This window comes from Berghia stephanieae, chromosome 1 (genome assembly GCF_034508935.2).
Source record: "Berghia stephanieae isolate SIO BIC M18660-M18661 chromosome 1, UCSD_Bste_1.3, whole genome shotgun sequence".
NCBI lineage: Eukaryota > Metazoa > Mollusca > Gastropoda > Nudibranchia > Aeolidiidae > Berghia > Berghia stephanieae.
Window position 1 is genome coordinate 103,468,123 of NC_088360.1, and position 17,923 is coordinate 103,486,045.

The window sequence follows — 17,923 nt, forward strand, 5'->3', positions numbered from 1 at the left end:
TGAGAGGGGAGTTGATTTGTCTTTTTCTTTTGTTTGGTTTTGTTTTGTTTTTGTTTGATTGCCCAAAACATGTAACGGTTAAATATTATCTTTTATTTGAGGCAATAGATATTATAGTTTCTTTAAAACACCACATAATTTCCATGTAGGTATATCTACCATAAAACCAGTCTTCTGATGACCTCCACATAATACAGTATTGAGACGTTAGGCCACAAATTCCCACTAACGGATTATACTTTATAAAAGGTTACTCATGAGTTAATTTTCCTGACCTACCATAGTGGTCAAGGGGGTACATACTGTGTCTTCTATCCCCTTATATCTGGTTTCCAACATGCTTTCCGTCTTTGCCTTGGAATGAGATTACTTAGTTTTATCCTGGTCCTGGGCGGGGTCCTAGCTGGGAGGGAAACAGTCAAATGATTAATTATTGTTATGGGAGATGATATTTTTTTTCCCTTGTAAATCATCTCTCTGTTATGTATTATTAATTTGTTATTTTGAATGAATAATGTAAGCATTTGGGTGTATTCCTCTTTGTTGGATTTTGTGCGTGTGTCCGGATGAGACTCAAAGGTGATCTCAAACTAGGTACATTGGTGGTATGCTATTGGAATCTACATCCGATCCCTATTTGTTCCCAGTTCTCCTATGTCTTACTTTTTCTTGGGTGCTTTAATTGTAATTCTAGAACTTTTTACTATCCCATTTTCTTCCTTTTTACTGGCGCTGATATAACCTAAATGTGTTGCAAGCGCCGTAAAACCCTTTAAAAAACAAACAAAAAACAACAAAAAATAGTTAATTATGTGATTTTTATAGTTATAGTCAATAATAGTTCAATGTTACATTCTCTCCTTTAGTAACTTAGAAAATTTAGATCATCAAAAAGTGTGCGAATAGAAAATCACGATCAGCTGTGCGAACTTTGTACGATTACTCTAGACATCATTTATATTTTAAGCTGTAAAGTTAGATTCATACCCAAAAAAAATGTGTGATTCGTCGTATAATAAAAACATACAATTCAATTGTCATAAGTAGCCAAATCAAAAATATCTAGTTCTGTTTACCAATTTCAGAAATTGAATGATAAGGAAATGAGTTCATTAAATGTTCGTTACACTAAAAAAACTATAACAAGGTAACATGGTAACAGAATGTACGATGATGATATAATGCTTATTCATACAAATTATATACATTCACACAAGTCACAGGCACAATTTGTGTGTAGGTCACATCAAAACAGCACCACACATTTGATTATGTACTGCTTATTTTGGGTCAGCATTTGAAAAAACAAAATTAATGAATAAATAAAATACTCATTCCATTCACATTAATTATTATAATCCAGAATTAAGGTGATAAAATGCGTGACGTAATAGGATAACTTTGACATCTGCTGGTTCATCCAGTGTGCAACAAGGAAAAGATTTGGTGTGTTATGATTGTGCTCTTATGCTTATCGGATTATCACCATAACTGGTGCAAATTGAATGATAAAACTATCAACAATCATAGTTATTACATAACAGTTACAATATAGAATTACATTACAGCAAGAATGATGATGATGATGATGATGATGATGATGATGATGATGATGATGATGATGACGATGATGATGAGGTTGCTGATGAGGTTGAGAATGATGATGATGATGATGATGATGATGATGATGATGATGATGATGATGATGGTGATGATGATGGTGATGATGATGACGACGACGATGAGAGAGAGAGAGGGGGGGAGAGGAATAATAATTTGTAAATGGTGTTATTATATTTATTTTCTTCCTTTTTGTTTTCTTTTTGTTAGAAAAGAAAGTACACCTTATCAGTTTTCATATGCAAGCTGTTTCAATTTATATATATATATATATATATATATATATATATATATATATATATATATATATATATATATATATAATGTAAATTTTCATGAGATTTTAACCAAATGAAGAATTAACTTTTTATTTATATTTCTAACAACTCAGTAAACAAAGAATTCGTATATTGATTGTTTAAGCAATTCATCCTTAATAAACCTTTTGTATTTTTAATTTTATAAATGAGCCCTTCAGATTCATTGGGCCCAAGGAACCGGAGTGTTTCCCGGTTTCTTTTGAGTGAAATTGACGATAGCAATTGCTTGTTACCCATTGGGTATGACGCTAATCAATCGCAATGTACTTTCCAACGGATTAAATAGACACACCCAGCCATTCACTCCTGGGTGGGCAGGGGGGAGGGGTCAGAAAAAATTTGTTGACTTCACTTCGGATCGATTTCGGTCGCTCCGTGTGAAACGTGTCCTCTACCAATTAAGCTATCTGGTTCCCAATTTTAATAAAGAGTGGAGAGAAAATGTCAATTTTAATCTATAATTTTTCTCTCCAAAGCTTTGAATTATTATTATTATTATTATTATTATTATTATTATTATTATTATTATTATTACTATTATTATTATTATTATTATTATTATCATTATTATTATTATCATATATTATTATATTATTATTATTATTATTATTATTATTATTATTTTATATCATTATTATTATTATATTATTATTATTATTATTATTATTATTATTATTATTATTATTATTATTATTATTATTATCATTATTATTGTTATTATTATCAACTTCCTTACTTTAAATTACGTTTCATAAATTCCATCACAATACTAATCTAAGACATGTTGATGATTTTGTTCTACTGACTTGGTTAACATGTATTTTTCCTTCTAATGCCAATAATTCTCCCCACCTAAATGCATTATAGTACTCATCTTGAACACTTTGTCACTTTTCCAGATCTCATCTGTTAACCCTTTGCAGTCGGGGTATGATTTTGCTCTAACCAGATATCACAGCTCAGTGATTTCACCTTTAGGTCAAAATCATATGACCCACGATCTTTAACCTCAGTTTAACTGTCGTACTCTGGAAAACCCCGTATTTTTAATTTTGGCCAGAAAACTCGTCTTTCAAATATCAATCGATTACAAAGTCCCTCATTTTGGTAAAAACTCCCAAACCTGGGACTTCTCGAAAAGATTTTTTTTGCCAAGATGATAGTCATTTAAAGTCGATCGATATTTGAAGGACGAGTTTTCTGGCCAAAATTTTTAATGATTTTATTTTCTTCAGAATATGGCATTATAATCTCTACCGTTTGAAATTGCTAATCACCAGAGAGTTGGCCTTCACAACAAATTGTTGGTTGAATAAAATAGTTACAGTGTGATTAAAATAAATCTTGCTTTGTGATTTTGTTATTCAACTGTTGAAAAATGATACAAGCTTGGGGGGGAGGGGGTCTTCTGACCTCCCATTGTGGGCAGGAGGTCACTTGATGTGTCTTCTATCACTTTAAATATGTCTTCTGGATGTCTTTCTCTCTTTGTCTTGGAATGGGATTACTTGGTTTATTCCAGGCCCATTCCAGAGTCCTTGGCTGACAGGGAAACAGTAAAATGTACAGTGTTAATTTTGGGAGGTGATATTTTTTTTCCTTGTAAACCAGATCTCTGTTGTTTTCTTTTATAATATCTTGTAAACATTTGAGTGTATTCCTCTTGGTGAGATCCTGTGCTTGTGTTTGGATGAAAACATTTAGGTGATCTCAAAACTAGGTGCATTGATAGTGAGTTATTGAAATTTACATCTATTCCCTGTTTGAACTATTCCCATTTGTCTTACTTTTTCATTTTCTCGTGTGCTTTCAATTGCAAATCTAGAATTGTTTTACTATCCCATTGTCTTCCTTTTCATTGGCGCTGAAATGACCTAGCTGTGTCGCAAGCGCCGTAAAACCCTTAAAAAACAAAACAATGAGGATACGAAACTCTTCCCTCGTTTACTGTACGGTTTCAAAAGAAGAGCTACTTTTAGTCTCTTTTTAACTTCACACATGGAGTCTATATTATGTGTTTGACAGCCTCAATGCGCCTCGGAGTGCGTAGTTCATTTCCAAAGAAGGCCATAATGAACTAAATTTATATTTCGTACACTACGAGTCGCGGGGTGGTGGTGGGGGGGGGGGGCGATGGTCACGATAGCTCAGTTGGTAGAGCCCTCGCTTCACAAAGGAACCGAAATCTATCCCGGGTGAGGCCAAGAATTTTTTTTATGACCCTCCAGTGAATGGGTAGCTGGGTCTGTTGAATCTTAAGGAAAGTACATTGCAATAGACTAGCATCATATCCAAATGGTAGCAAGCAAAATTGCTATATTATTGTACGTTTCACGCTATAGACAACAGGATAAACTCCGACTTCGTAAACCCAATGACTCTGAAGGACTTCCACGTTACAAGTCGGGCTACACTAGTAAAAAAAAAAATTAAAATAATACAATTCCCTTTATTCATCCCCAAGGGGAAATTTGTCTTTAGGGTCTATTCCAAGGGAAGACTGGAATAACCCAGGCGTCAGCCGCAGAGCAGCGCCGCAAAGTGAGCTAGGGTGAGGTGACTTGCTCAAGGCCACACAACGCAGCGGCGGGTGATTGAACTCGGTACTTTTCGGGTAAGAAGCAAAGACCGTACCACTGAGCCAAGCTGCCTACAACCGGGTAATAAAAGGGAAGAAAAGTCGTGACGTCACACCATTTAATTTTCTGGTTCCTAAATCCTTCGAAATGTGTGTATGAAACCAGTCCTTCGAAAAACAAATGATGAATAGGTTACGTATTGAATCATAAGGTGGCATAACTATTCTAGTCGCAGGATGCTTAGGCAGATTCCATGAATTGGATGCAATAGTCTTATGTCACGTCGCCCAACAACGGCGGCCATCATGGTTCTAAACAAAGAAAATCATGATGACTAGAACTTTTCATATGTCGTCGGAGAAATATTTCATGAGGGTGTCCGCCATTGTTCCGATAGTTTAGAGCCAGTTACTAAGTTACCATGCGTCATTACGAGGGAAGTGACGTTACGATTGTTGAAGCGTATCACGGGACGTAAAAGGCCGAGAGTGGATGGTTTTTAATGACGACCTGCATATATTAAGACTCTGAAGCCAGAAGATTATTTACACAAGGTATATATTCCGTCCTCCGGAAGAGGACTTCCAATGAAATAGGAACCAGTTTATTAGGTCCAGGGTTCCAGTCTCGATCGGCGCACAGTTAAGTCCTTGGGAAAAGGTTCTTTACTCACATTCTCTCGCCGTATTCATGTGTAAAATGAGGACCAGGTCGTCCACAGCGTTGTCTCTGACGGGGAAAAAATGTAATATCGCCTGACACGCGTCATGTCTCGTTCTATGTGTTACGTGTTGCTGTTGGTCAGGGGCCCTTCGTAAAGCGCTTTGAGCACGTTTTGTGAATATTGTGCTTTATAAAAGCTCAAGTTTTTTTGTGTCTGTTTATTTTTTAGTCACTAACCACGCTAAATATTACATGTTTATATCATAAATTGAGACACCGCGTACCGCTTCGTCTTAATAGATCGAATTTTAAGTCAATTTTTCTGGTCAAAATGAAAAAAAAAATGGAGGGTGAGTAGCGGCAAGGATGTAATGTAAACCAACCCCTGCACCACTAGGATGGGGTAGTGGCTTAGTCCTTTACCTCTGGATCAAGGGGCGATAGGTTCGAATCTCTCTGAGGATAAAGGATTTTCCCGCCCTCTTTCATAACCTAATTTAATTTTTTTATACATTCCAATTCTACTTTTGTCTATGAACTTTAATACGAATGGGCCACCTTTTAAACAAATTCAAAAATTGCTTAAAAGGGTGTTAAAAGATATTTCTTATAGCAAAACGGTTATTTCCATCACGCCCCTAATGTTACTTTAAATTCTTGAAAGCACAAATAATCGGTGACCTTTATTGAAAAGTAACCATTTGTTATTTAATACACTATTGCTCAATTCAAACTCAAAGCTTTTATGAAACTCTCACGTGCTTTTACGATAATATTGTAAACATTTTTTCTACATTGTAAACACTTTTGAGACATTTCAAAATTACGATTATTTTAATATTCCATTAGTGTAGGCTACTTTATTAGGTTGAAAGATGAACCAATTTTCGATCGACCTAAGAAATCTGCGACCAAAAGAACACGATAGAGAAATTTATAATATTGTAATTGTAAACTGTAATGTGTAGATGAAAGAACAAAATACGACCAACAATTTAATCATTGATTATTGTAAATTCTAAACAACTAAAAGATTATTATTGTCATTTTATTCTGTGAACAAAAGAAGTGAGGTCGACTGATTTTTTGGGATTTTTTTTTTCTTGTAATTTTCTTTCTTGCTTTGTCTGACACCTTTCATACACACTTGTTCATTTCTATATCTTACACTAGCTAGTGCTAGATCCTAAATTTCTTAATTTATGATATCTTCAAAAGAAGTGAAAATAGGTGAAACGAAGCAGAAGAAAATTATATATAAAAACGTCTAAGTAGATTGTGTGAAGAAATTTGAAATATTTTGCATGATTTATCCGTGGGAAATGACGTATCTATATGACAAAATTTCACATGACGTACAGAAAATCTGGCATAAATACCCCCCCCCCCCTTTCCAACATTGATATGTGTGGCTTTGTGGTCTAGTGGTATGACATTTGCCTATGAACCAACTGGTTAGCTGGTTTGAGTCTCGCTCTTGATAGTGCAAAGTTGAGTCCTTGGAAAAGGCTCTTAATCACATTTTCTCGGGTAATAGTAATAGTAGATACTGTCTCTGACGAAAAAACAACAACATAACACCTTAAGGCTTCATTTGTCGTCCCACAGTTTAACTGATGCTGTTGGCTTGGGATCTCCTGTGAAGAGCTTTGATAAAAATGTTTAGTGAATGGATATTGCGCAAGATAAAAGCTCAAGGTTTATTCGGGGTGGGGTTTTTTTTTGTTTTTTTTTTGGGGGGGGGGGGGTTGGAAGAGTTTATTCTATTTACAAATTTAACGCTAAAGTCAATTGATTGAAGGAATTGTCTACACTTTGAAGATAAAAATTAGAATAGCTTTTTACCCTCTCTGTACAACTAAAGGCATGTTTTACAATTTTAAGAGTTTTAATATTGTTATCATCAAACACCATAAAATACATTTTATCTTAAAACAAAATCTGACATAAGCAAGATTCAATTGACGAAATAAGTAAAGAGAAATTGTATTCAATGCATTAATCCTATTATTTTTTTTTATTTCTACTTGGAATTAATATATCTAGCTTAATATTTAATCCGGGTGGTAAAAATAACGATGTTGAAATGACATGGAATTTCATGAAAAATCGATATGTTGAAATGATTATCAAGATTTCCACATTATCTTCTGGTAAATGTCAGAATACCTTCCATCTAGTATCTTACAAAGTGACATCTCCTCTTTCATTAGAATTTAAATCATATTTTTGTCTCTGCTAACCAGTTAACTGTCGTACTTTGGAAAAACGCGTATTTAAATATTTGACCAGAAAACTCGTTCTTTAAATATTGATCGATTTGTATTAACCTCATCTTGGCAAAAACTCTCAAGCCTGGGACTTTCGAAAGTTTTTACCTTTATCTTATAGTATGAGTTTCGGGTTATGCAATCAACTTACAGTGCATACATACGCTTTCGAAAATTTCGTCAGTTATCGTACATTTTATTAAAACTAGTCCAATAAATATTTCACTGGTAGTATTTTTGACTCAATTTTTTAAATAGTATGTTGCCCCTGATATCAACCTAAAACCGTGAACCAACGACCCATAGCCAACATAAATACTTGCCTATCACCCAAAGCAATCAATTCCATAGACCCTGAGCATCAATCACAATTTTAACCGAGAAAAGTGACATCAAACCCTCTAATTACTCTTTTGGTTCCTAAATCCTTGGGAGTGTGTATGTAACCAGCCATTCGGAGTACTAATAATGAATAGGTTATATAAAGTTGGCATAAATATTTCAGTAGCAGGATTTATAGGCAGATTCTTAGGATTATGGGATCTAAAAAAAAAGAGGATTGATGATCTTTATTGACGACCAACATATCTATATTTAGACTAGAAAATAAGATACCATCACTCTGAAACCAGAAGATGTATTACACAAGGTAGGTATGTATCACACTTCCAATGAAAATAGGAACTGCTAGTTTTTAGGCGTCACACTTATCTTCCCTATAGATAGTATGTGCTTGGCTAAGGAGTTCACAACATTGCCATCCGGAAGTATAGATAGTATGCAGATGACGTCACTCAGGCCTTTGTTATTGTTTTTGCCATCCGCGTTTGTGAGTTGTTCTCACTAAACTGTATTAACCAGACTATAAAAGTTCATGGTTACACAGAGTTTGTGTGTTGGTCCATTATACTTCCGGATGGCAATGTTGTGAACTCCTTGGCCAAGCGCATTCTATCTATAACGGACCAACACACAAAACTTTGTGTAACCATGATCCTTTATAATCTGGTTAATACAGTTTAGTGAGAATTACTCGCAAACGCGGATGGCAAAAAGCAATAACAAAGACCTGAGTGACGTCAATTTCGAACTATCTGTAGCTTCATTGGTGTGTGAAAACACTGTGATAAATAGTCACTAACTGTGGAACTGACCTATTTGTCTGTTTGACATGGAATAGACATCTAGTGGAAGGGAACAAGACCACGCCCCTAGGACAACTGCACAAATGTAAAAAAAAATATGACAGTTAGTGTTTAAATCGGCAAAGAACACGATATTACTACCAATGGTATGCTTTTTTTTTAAAATACTCAGAAACTCTACCCGCCTGATCACGTACCATCACAGAAAACTCTCTTTCTCTCACGCGAAGAATGTTGGAGGACAAAAATGTTCCACTTTGAGACGACAAACTTTTTGTCTCAATAAGGAAGTCAAACTGAGATTAGTTTTTAAAAAAAATAAAATGTAATAACTTCAAAATTCTATTCAGGAAGTGACGTATTAAGGAAGTAGTTATTCCCAAATGTCATGCCCATTGACCTTCACCATATCAATATCATGCTAAACTGGGTCATATACTTTTAAGGATTAAATATCCCCTTTTATCCTAAGTGCCTCAGACGCGACCGACTTTGCCTATGCCATTTGAGAAGACCGAGGTAGCGAATTAAAGAAGAGAATGTCGTATCAAGAATATTTGGAAAAAAACCCGTTGTTCACAAAGAGACGCTTTGGTGCTTCATCACCGATCTATAAGTAAACTCATGACTTTATACTTGGACAGTAAGGAACGAGTGTCAATATTTGTATTAATCATTGATCTTTGAGGTTATTTTTGGGGCCCATAACATCAGTCTGGTATTATATCGGAATAAATTTGATAAAGAATAATAAGTTTTAAGTGAAAAAAAAGTCAGAATGAGTTTTTATTTGTTACAGTCAGGCGATATTATAATTTTTATATAAGAGCTTAACTTTAATTTTATTTTTTTAATAACTTGTTTGGAAAGGGGGTGGGGGGTATCGATATGGAAAATAATGATCATTTCGTACAAAATTGATAGCCTATTTTTTGTGCGAGCCCGTGCAAATATTCGTCACCATTCATCACAAAGTACCTACTTATTAACACATGAAACGAGCAATATGTGTAGCGTAAAGCCCCTTGTCCAAAAGCAAAGCTCTGGGGGTAAAAAACACAAGTTTTGCTCATTGCCACCTGTCTAGTTCCTGGCCATGCTTTCACTGCCAAAAGATTGTCATGATTTGACCAGCAATGGCACATCTCTTCATGGATAGATTTTTACAACTAACATTATCATCATGATATCCTGTTTGAATAAAGTTACACTTTGAAATGACCTTAGAAAGAATCAGGCTAATTTCCCAGTTTCTTTACTTCAATATGTTTAGCATATTATAGTGGGCACTTCTTATATTATTTAAAGAATGGTTTGTGTCAATCATGTAAAAATGCGGAACCTTTTTACTCTTGCATAATACTTGAGCACCTATCAAAGAGCGATACAATGGGTCCCCCGACAACAACAAAACGTAACATGATGGACAAGACAAGACATGAAAGCCTGTAACGCTTTATGACAAATAAAAGGTAGGTGATAGGTAAGAGAACTGCATTTGATGGCCCAATCAACGATTATATATTTTATGGTTGTTGTTATTATTGTTATTTTATTATTGATCAATCAAAAAAACCAGGAAAATTTCCATCACTTCTGAAAGGTTTCTTCCATTGGGTTCGAATTCAGTGCATGTGAAATATTACAACACCACTAGCGCCACCTACTGTAGCACCTAATCTCTACTCTGTGCACCTAATATAATTCTTCCTTGAATGGGCATCGACCCCTCAACCATATTTTTCAGTTTAGCAGTTTCACAGTCATAATGATTCAAATTTGAGCAGCAAATTTAGATCGTTACAATGATCCAGTGATATGCTTGTTTGAGTAGCTGCTTAGACTGTCAAAACAAAAGGTGTAAGGTTTCATGCCCAGCTGAAGATGAATGATAGACCACATGAAAAGAAAAAAATATGGAAGACTCAAAAGTCGAAAAAAAAACAATTATTTCGAAAAACTAAACAAACAAAAAATACAACACAGCCTTACAACAATAATAATGACATTAAATACGTAAGGATGATGACGACAATGATGATGTTGGAGACAGTAAAAATGTGGACAATCAAACGCACACTCGCTTTGTATTCCACCCAATGAGAGCGGCAGTTGATCAATAACGATATCAAATAGCAGCTTGGATTACAACAATGAAGGGCAGTGTCAAAACATGTTATTCATTCTGGCCATTAACCTTTTAACTGTCCTACTCTGGAGAGATAGGTTTTTTAAAATTTTGCCACAAAACTCCGTCTTCCAAATATCGATCGCTTTAAATGTCCCTCATCTTGGAAAAAAGAACTCTCAAACCTGGGACCTTACGAGGAATACGGCAGTTAACTGGTTAAAACAACCCCCAATTTCCAAAATAGCTTTAAGCCTGGCGTCTCGAGAATTGGGTATTACCTTAATCTATTTAGAAAATTTTTTTTTTTTTCCTGGGCCAAATTGAAAAGGGATTTTCTGTCATAACATAACTGGACAATGGAGGCCATTGTTGTCTATTTCGACACGAGAGAAAATTATTACATTTCATAACTGACCACAGTTATACGCGAGTATTTTTTTAACTTGAGCTTTTATATAGCGCAATATCCACTTAACGTGCTCAAAGTACTTTACAAGTACTTTAGCCAACAGAAACATATAACGTGTAGGACGAGGCATGACGCCTGTTTGGCGATAATACATTTTTTAAAAACAAAGACAACGCTTTTAACGGCCAGGTACTCCTTCTATACTTGAGTACATGAGAGAATTTGAGTAAAGAGCCTTTTCGAAAAACTCAACTATGCGCCGCTCAGAGCGGTCTCGAACCCAGGACCTTCGAATCCAAAGGCGAGTGTCATACCATTAGACCACATAACCGCATTGAGTTTGACAAAAACGTTTTTATTATTCTACCATATCCATCTATTATTTTTTTTAATAGGTCTGGGGACCAACATTGTTCCGAACTGCCATTGTAAAATGTTTATCATCGAGCCCAGAATTACTGGCAAATCTAAAAAATTATAAAACTATTTTACAGACTGATATACGAGTAACTTTCAATCCGTCTTTTTATTTCCGGCTAATTCTATCATCCTCTTGACTCAAATTAATACGAAGAAAATCTTCTAGGACGTAATACGCAGTCCTTATAACGTTTAACCATCATTGCAAGTATAATTAATTCTACGCAATTCTAGCATATCCACATACAAAAATTGATGACGTAATTTTAAATCTCTCTTGATACTATGAAGTAATGATAATCTTGCTAATCTATTCATTTTAAAAATAGGGTTTGGGATCAACATTATTCGAAAACCCATGTTAAATTGTTATCATCGAACCTAGAATTACCGGCATATCTAAAAATACAAAACAGTGATAGAATAAGTATAATTGATGACCACCTATTCCTAATAGCCGTTATTTCTCCGCAAATATTGCAGGTTCTCCACTAGTTGTGGAAAAAAAAACTAACACATTTTTAAAAACTTTGGCCAAAAAAGGCATACGTCAAATATCGATCGAATTAAATGACCTTCTCCTTGGCAACAGCTCAAACCTATGACTCCAGAGTAAATTGGGGCGATGAGTAACAAATAATTAGTGAATGACATCTCTTTCATTAGCCAGACCTGCCTACAACTATGATTAATCCGTAGAACTGAGATTTTTTTTTTTTTTAACTCAAAGCAGAGAACTAAATAAACGGGTTCAATTCATCAAAATTTATTGAAAGGAGAGCTTAGTGTATATAATATTTGCAGGTCTGATAACCAAACACAATACGTTTCAACAGTCGTAAAGTCACTTCCCTCGTAATGACGCATGGTGACTTAGTAACTGGCTCTAAACTATCGAAACAATGGCGGACGCCCTTATGAAATATTTCTCTCACGAGCATAAAAGCGTATCCAGAGGAAAAAAAACATAAATCTGATCATGTTTTGACTTTTACACATTCTGACCACAAGACATATGAAAAGTTCTAGCCAGCATGAAGAATAAAAATTACCGATTTTCTTGGTTTAGAACCACGATGGCCGCCGTTGCTTGGCGATGTGACATCAGACTATTGAATCCAATTGCGGGTTTGTTTTATCATTGTTGCAATGGACAATATTGTGTAGCTGTGCGTGGTTTGCGAGCATTTCCATTACAAGAATGAGTCCATAACAATTTGGGTTGCAAATAAGTACATGTGTATGTGTGTATATATATATATATATATATATATATATATATATATATATATATATATATATATATATATAATATATATATACAATCAGCTCAAAATGGTATTATCTTGGGGTAAACCTAATGCTTCAAATGTAACATTAAGCTTAACTTATAAAACTTGATTATTTTTTATGCTCCTAATAATGCAAATGGGTTTCAATTTTCTTAGACTTCAAAAGAATAACATTTCCAGTCTTATCCTGTTAACGATAAACTCAATTCTCTTCACCGAGCAAAGTCCAAACCTCGACATTACCAGATTGCCACGATCGGTAACAAATTAAATGCTTCTTATAGCCAAAGGATACCGTTTTTATCCCTAGGCGCCGTTCACCGACTTTTCTAGTTTATGCCCCAGGGAATCCAACATTTTTTTTAACGTTTTTTGTTTGTTTTATCTTTGTGTTTTGCTTCTTCTTTTTTTTTTGGGGGGGGGGGTGGTTGTTGTTGTTTTTGTTGTTGTTGTTTGTTTTGAGTTTTTTTGTGTGTTTTTTTTTTTTTTTACTTGTTTGGGGGTGGGGGTTGTTTGGTTTTTGGGTTGTTGTTTTTTTTTTGTTTTTTTTTTTTGTTTTTGTATTTTTGTTTTGTTTTTGTTTTGTTTTGTTTTTTGTTTTTGTTTTTTTTTTTTGGGGGGGGGGGGGTTGTTTGTCGTTTTTTGCTGGTCTTTTTTTTTTTTTGTTTGGTTGGTTCCGTCTTGTTTCCGGGGTTTTTTTCACCTGTCAATGGACTGATGTTGCTGAACGTACTGAGCAAGGTGGGGAGTGGGGGGGATGATGATTTTTATACAGCATGATTTGACAAACTCCTCAATGATATTTTATGTTTGTTTTCCATTGTTTTCCATAACCCGAGGGAATACAAAACAAATGAGTGAAAACCTTGTAAATTTGAGATTAGATTTCAATTTAATATCAGTGGTTGAATAAGATCGTCCAATGTTTTATTGTTTTGTTTTTTTGTTTTGTGTTTTGATTTTCTTGTTGTTGTTTTGTTTATTTGTTTTGTTTTGTATTTGGTTGGGTTTTTTGTGTGTGTTTTTTTTTTGTTTTGTTGTTTTTTTGGGGGGGGGGGGTTTTGGTAAGATTTATTACTCTAGTCCTTCAGAGCCATATACCGTGTCCATGAACTCGGAGTTTACGCCAGTTTATGTAGCATTAAACGGCTAATAGCAAGTATTGCTTGCTACTCCTTACCAACTGAGCTATCGGGCCACCCAAGTTCCATTTACTTTGTCGCTTAGTGGCTCAGTGGGATTGTCTCTAGTTTTGTCACAAAAGTCGAGTGTTGTTAAGCGTGATTAGTGATAAGATGGGTGACAGCGGTCGTGGACAATTCTGTTGCGTCATTGGTTAAAGCAATTAACACACATTGCCCTACTCGTTCAGGTGTGAATAAGTAACTGGCTATAGGCGGATATTGTAATACTCTTAGAACAAAAAGGACGTCTAGCAGTCGATATGTACTGTATGAAATGGAAAACGGTTCAATATATAGCCGGCCTAGGAAATTTTTATGACACCTTGTGAAGCGCATTGAGCCTTATGATTTGTCGAAATTCGCTATGAATATAAATGTTCATATTTGTTCATATTGGTTCATATACAAATGAGTTTTATTTCCGGGCCTGCCTTGGGGTAAGCCGGCTATTATGCGGATATGTGGTCTAGTGGTATGACACTCGCTTTCGGATCGGAAGGTCCTGGTTTCGAGCCTCGCTCGGCGCATAGTTGAGTCCTTGGAAAAGGCTCTTTACCCACATTCTTTCACCGTACTCAGGTGTAAAATAAGCACCTGGGCGTTAACAGCGTTGTCTCTGTTGGAGAAAAATTGTATTATCGCCTAACAGGCGTCATGTCTCGTTCTTTATGTTACTTGTTGTTTTCGCCCTTTGTAAAGCGCTTTGAGCACGGTAAGTGGATATTGCTCTATATAAAAGCTCAATTTTTAAGTCCAGTTAATTAACTGGCCAATGAAACTATCTTGACTATATGTGATGTACTCTTTATCGTTGTAACTGTATTAGAAACAGTAACAGAATAGCCGAATTATGATCTTTACATTCTGAACAAATCAATATGGAACGCCATGTATAAATATGCGATTTTGTGGATTGAATCACTGCTTCTGAACTGTAGGAACTTGGTTCAAATCCTGCAATGGAAGGCACAAAGTTGTGTCCTTGGAAAAGGCTCTTTACTCACATTCTCTCACAGTGTACATGTGTGAAATGAGCACCTAACGCTATAGACAAAATATTGTAATATGACGCCTTACAGGCAAGCGTCATGTCTTACCTTATATGTTAAGAGACCCGTTGTAAAGCGTTTTGAGCACATTTAGTGGATATCGCGCTATTTAAAAACTTTGTTAAAGGTCATGTTTTATTCTCGAATGAACGATTTACTTGCACATCTAATAACTCAAATTGTAATCGGCCCATTGTTGTATTGGAAAAACTCTCAAACAATGAAGTTCTCAAAAGCCGGACGTAGAATATGTCTGAGCCTTGTTTGTTTTAAGGGCTTATTATTTCTACGTACTTTATCTTTCTCAACCTGTGATGACATAGCTTGACGTGTTGTTGAAATTCTGATAAATGTTATTTTTGTCCCCGTTCAAGAGCGATTTGTATGAATTGAAATATATTTATTTCCAAAGCATTCTAACATTTCAGGATTCATCGATTTGTGATTTTCAATAGAATTTAGCATAATATGCGGAGGAAGTGCTCAGTCGTAAATTGTCGAAGTGGACATCAATATCGTCCCACTCGCGATAATCCATCGCCGGATGTAAAGATTTCTATTTATCGTTTTCCATCTGACAATGAAACAAAATAGATTTGGATTTCACGTCTGCCTAATTTATTGAAATTTGAAGGTGTGACTGATAACAGGGGCATAATGTGTTGTTTACATTGGCCGAAAGACAACGAAATGATTCGAACCGTTGGAAGAGCCTATCGACCTAACCCATCTTCGATTTCCCCACTATAACTATTACTAATAACAATCCACCCTCGACAGGTTGGCAGAAATACTTCTCGTACTGCAGACAGAGCAACAGCAGAATCAAGAACTGTCGATATATATGAGATGGATTAATTTTATGTGAGAAATTCACTTGATGCAAAGGACTTTTATGAACATTTTACTAACACAAACACAAACACGAACACACTTTTAGCCATTCTGCAGGAAGGGTTGTTGGATTAAAGAAGGCAAGAGGGCTCTACACTTTCTGTAGAATCAGCAGATGTGATCAGATTTGTGATCTTTCCATCCATTAAAATAATTTTTCTCCTCGGCCGGGTTCTCTAGCTTTATCGTTCGATGAATGTTACAATGGTGCAAAGAAAAATAAAGAAATTATCCAAACTCTGATACAGCTGATACAACCAACGCTTTCTTGTGGACCTGGAATTGCTTAGTTCACATTGTCTCAAACCAATGCATGTTATAGTCCATTAAAACGGTGTTAAATCAAGCTCATACTTGTGGTCTGTTACTGATTGCAAAATAATTACTATCAATTTGCATTGCCCTTAATTAACCCATGTGTGTTTTAAGCAATTATTATCACGGTTAGATTTTTATTGAAACTAGAATCGTGAAAAATAAAATTTCTCAATTAAAAGTGTAAAGACATTCTTAAAAGAGCGTTTTAAACGTTTCGTCATTCGTACAGATTCATTGAGGGTCCACTTTTTGAGCCCTCATAGAATTGAGTCTCTTCCGGGTTATAAGACCTCCTATAGAGCAGTATAATTAGGTGCCCATAACGTAAACAAAGGTCTAGAAGCACATGGCAAACCACATGTTCCTGTCTTGACAGCTCAAGTTCCAATGTAAATTATAGAAAAAAATAACCTTTAAAATTTGGCTGTTAGGTGGCAAAAGAAACACATATTCATAAATACTCGATCATGCATCAAATAATGTCTAGATATGGATGTTTTATGGAACAAAAGGTAAAATTTATCAAAAGTTACAGTCTATCTATTTTTAGACCAGAGCAAATTATAGCGCTGGTGTGAACAAAACGAGAATTATTCGGAGCCTGATTTTCAGAATAATTTAGTCTTATATTATTATTTCTGCAACTGTTAGATTTTATGTAAACATATTTTCAATACTGAAAGTATATTGCCTACAACTCAAACTACAAAATTGGGAGACCTATATTGTGCGTAAATTTTTCCGGCCCCTAATGAAAATCACTAGCAACTTGTTATTGTTTACGTTTGGGGCACCTAATTATACTGCTCTATTAGTTCACGTTGTACCAAACCAATGCAAGATATAGTCCATTAAAACAGTGTTAAACCAACCCCACCTCCTGGTCTTTTCGCGGGCTTGCTATTATGATTATGATTTTTGACCATTCACAGTGATGAGATTAATCACTTTATAATCACTTCAACCGAAAAGTACATATTTTCAGGTCTGATAACCAAATTGTTACGGGCACATTGTTGTAATGGAAATACTCTCAAACCAACGTACATTATTTTCCATTACAACAACGATAAATCAAGCCCACATGAATTGCATTCGGTCATCAGACCTGCAAACATGTGCACATCGATTTCAACTTTTCCCTTCCCTTCCTCTAACTATAAAGGCCTATTCATTTTTTTTTTTTTTTTTTTTTTTTTTTTGTGGGTTTTTATTTTTATTTTCAGAGACGAAATTGATAACACATACTCCTCTGATATTCTGAATCAAACACCCGATAACGTTTCAAATTACTGTTTTCTTGACTTCAAATATCAATAACAACCATTTTATCAATACTATCCAAGGTGACTTATAAATATCAGACCTTCCCTTCCTTGTTTTTTTTCGTTTCGTAAATGTTTTTCAATTTTCATACAAGAATTAAATTTGACTTTTAAAATCCTGTACTCACTTCAATTTTCCAACAGATATTTTTCATCATTATCCCCTCTATCTGCCTATAAAAATTTCAAATTTGATTTATTGGTTTTATAATCTCTAACTGTTGAATTGGTCCCTACTCTAAAGAATCCTTTGACGACCAAAGCTCACGGAGTTGTCAATGGAAAATCGTTTTAAAATAGCTCT